This window comes from Arachis ipaensis, chromosome B3 (genome assembly GCF_059453495.1).
Source record: "Arachis ipaensis isolate K30076 ecotype BB chromosome B3, ASM5945349v1, whole genome shotgun sequence".
NCBI classification, from domain to species: Eukaryota; Viridiplantae; Streptophyta; class Magnoliopsida; order Fabales; family Fabaceae; genus Arachis; species Arachis ipaensis.
This window is the reverse complement of record NC_142438.1, coordinates 83,322,896-83,326,018: the sequence shown is the minus strand read 5'-3', so window position 1 is coordinate 83,326,018 and position 3,123 is coordinate 83,322,896. Positions and strand designations below refer to the sequence as shown.

At 43.0% G+C, this 3,123-nt stretch overlaps 1 non-coding gene across 1 annotated transcript; it reads right to left on the bottom strand.

The window, feature by feature from the left end:
- Nucleotides 1-695: 695 nt before the first annotated feature.
- LOC148571364 (small nucleolar RNA R71) lies at nt 696-799 on the bottom strand. The gene has a single exon (XR_015880387.1). It is a non-coding gene; the product is annotated as a small nucleolar RNA R71 (small nucleolar RNA).
- Between the last annotated feature and the right edge of the window lie 2,324 nt (nt 800-3,123).

Here is a 3,123-nt window from a genome sequence, read left to right as displayed (position 1 = left end):
TTGCTAACCCACTAACTGTTTGATATATTGCATCACCCACAACTAATAGTAATTCTGACACAAATACTTTCTGCACCTATCTTTTCTTGCTTGCACTTGATGGTTGTATGATAGGGAGAAAAAGCGGGGCTTCAACTTCCTTCGATTTTGAACCTGAGAGGACCTTCCTTAGATTAAGGAGGGAGGCAAGAGGAAAGAAAGTGGTTGGTGCTGAGGAAGAAGAGGAATTCTTTGAAACGAACATGGAAGACAACATGGAAAACCATCATGAAGAAGAAGATCACAACCATGGGGGAGGAGGTAGAGCAAATCATGCTGGGGAGGATAGAAGAGTTTTGGGCTCTTACATCAATCCAAACCCAGGCAATTGTGGAAGTAGCATCCAAAAGCCAACAATCTATGCCAACAACTTCGAACTTAAACCACAGCTCATCACCCTTGTTCAGAACAACTGTTCGTTTGGAGGAAGTGTTCAAGAAGACCCCAATCAATATTTAACCACCTTCCTGAGAATATGTGACACAGTGAAGTCTAATGGTGTTCATCCTGACGCCTATAGGCTGCTCTTATTTCCATTCTCACTCAGGGACAAGGCAGCCAAATGGCTGGAATCTTTCCCAAGGGAAAGCTTGACAACTTGGGAAGACGTGGTGAACAAATTCTTAGCAAGATTTTACCCTCTTCAACGAATCAATAGGCTGAGAGCTGAGGTCCAAACTTTCAGGCAACAAGATGGTGAGACTCTATATGAAGCATGGGAGAGGTTCAAGGTCTTAACAAGGAGGTGTCCACCTGACATGTTCAACGAATGGGTGCAGCTGCACATTTTCTATGAAGGGCTCTCTTATGAGTCAAAGAAGGCCGTAGACCATTCATCTGGAGGATCTTTGAACAAGAAGAAGACCATTGAGGAAGCCATAGATGTTATTAAAACAGTAGCAGAGAACGACTACTTCTATGCTTCCGAAAGAGGGAACACAAGAGGAGTAATGGAGCTAAACAATGTAGATGCTCTGTTGGCCCAAAACAAGCTCATTACCCAGCAGCTGGCTGACCTCACCAAGAAGATGGAGATGAACCAAGTAGCAGCAATCTCCACTTCATCAACAATCCAAGAAGGAGTGAATGAAGAAGCAGAGAGGAGTCAGGAGCAAGCCAACTACATTGGGAGTTCACCAAGGAAAAACTATGATCCATACTCCAAGACCTACAACCCTGGATGGAGAAACCACCCAAACTTTGGATGGGGAGGTGAGCAAGATCAAAATCAAGACCAGAGACATTACAACTCCAACAACAATGCAGCTCACCAGCAATTCACACAGAGGACGTCTCAACACCCACCCCCACAACAACACTTCTTCATATGCTTATCAAAACCAAAATAACACATCTGCTCCGAATCACCCATCAATTGATGACAAGCTCTCTAAGATTGAAGCCCTACTTGAAGGAATATGCCAAGAGATTCAAGAAAATAAGATGTTCAAAGAGGAAGTGTGAGCCAATATTAAGAACCAGGGAGAGACCATTAGGAAGCTGGAATTCCAGGTGGGATATTTAGCTGAGAAGATTTCTAAACCCACCGATAGCTTCCCAAGTGACACGGAGAAAAACCCCAAGGGAGAAGCAAATAAAGTAAGATGGGAAGATTGCAAAATGGTCACTACGAGTGATCAAGAGACTGAAGACAAGCAAGGAAAACTTTGCAAACAACCTGAAGACAACTCAACAAAGGAGGAGGATAGAAATCACCAAGGACCAGAAATTTCACAACAAGAGTTGCTGAAGCTCTATGCTCCCTTCCCTCAACTACTCAATGGTGCTGTAGGAAAGAGAATATACTCAAGGTTCCTAGACTTGTTTGCATCTCTGCATGTAAACATACCATTCATCAAGGCAATTCAACAAATGCCTGCATTCATCAAGTATATGAAGGAACTTCTTCCCAGGAAAAGCTCACTCAAAGGAGGCCAGACTATAGTGATGAACAAGCAATGTAGTGCCCTTATTCAACCTGAGCTGCCTACAAAAAGAAGAGACCCAGGGAGTTTTCACATCCCTTGTGCCATAGGTAAAACTATGTTCGATAGAGCACTATGTGATTTGGGGGCCAGCATCAACTTACTGCCTTTATCCCTGGTGAAGAGGCTGCAGATTAATGAGATAATATCCACAGATGTAATCATCAGACTGGCTGACAAAACTCAAAAGCAAGCAATAAGAGTGGTGGAAAATGTGTTGCTAAAGGTTGGGAAATACTTTCTCCCAACAGACTTTGTCATTCTGGACATGGAAGAGAGTCACACTCACCCAATCATATTGGGAAGACCATTCCTAGCTACAGCCAGAGCACTTATCGATGTAGAGAAAGGGGAGCTAATATTGAGAATCCATGATGAACGACTCAGCTTCAATGTCTTCAAACTCTCACAAGAAACAGATCAAGAGGACAAGGAACTAAGCACAAACGATAAAGAGACACTGAAGGAGGGGACAAGCACTGAAGCACAGCAAGTTCATTCTGAAACCCCCTCAATTGATAAACAAGGAAAACAGCAATTTCCACAACTCAAGGAAAAGTTGGAGGAACCTAAACCTCTAGAGGCATGTGAAGACAACATCACAACTCCTTGGAAAAAAAAGGTCACCAAGGGGAAGGCAACCTCAAAAGAAACAAAGAAGAAGGTACCAAGGAAATGGAGGAACAAGAAGATCCCTACGGAAGACTTCTCTCCAGGGGATAGAGTTGTCTCAGCTTACTTCCCATATATTCCCCCTAATCTCCCTACTGTACCATCTCAGTTACCTAAGGTCTTCACTATCAACAGAGTTCTTTCCCTAGAACATGTGGAGATCATTGATCCAACCAATGGATACAAGTCCACAGCCAGAGGGGAGGAGTTTAAGCACTACCAACCACCCTGATGAAGGAAAAACGTCAAGCTAGTGACGCTAAAGAAGCGCTTCATGGGAGGCAACCCATGTTTTATATGTTTTTAAAATAATGAATAAATCGATGTTTATGAATTTCAACCCAAACTTGACAAACACTTGGTGAAATGTTTATCATGCAGTCTATAGTGAAGAACAAGTTTGGTGTTCAAAGCAGAACTCTTGGAG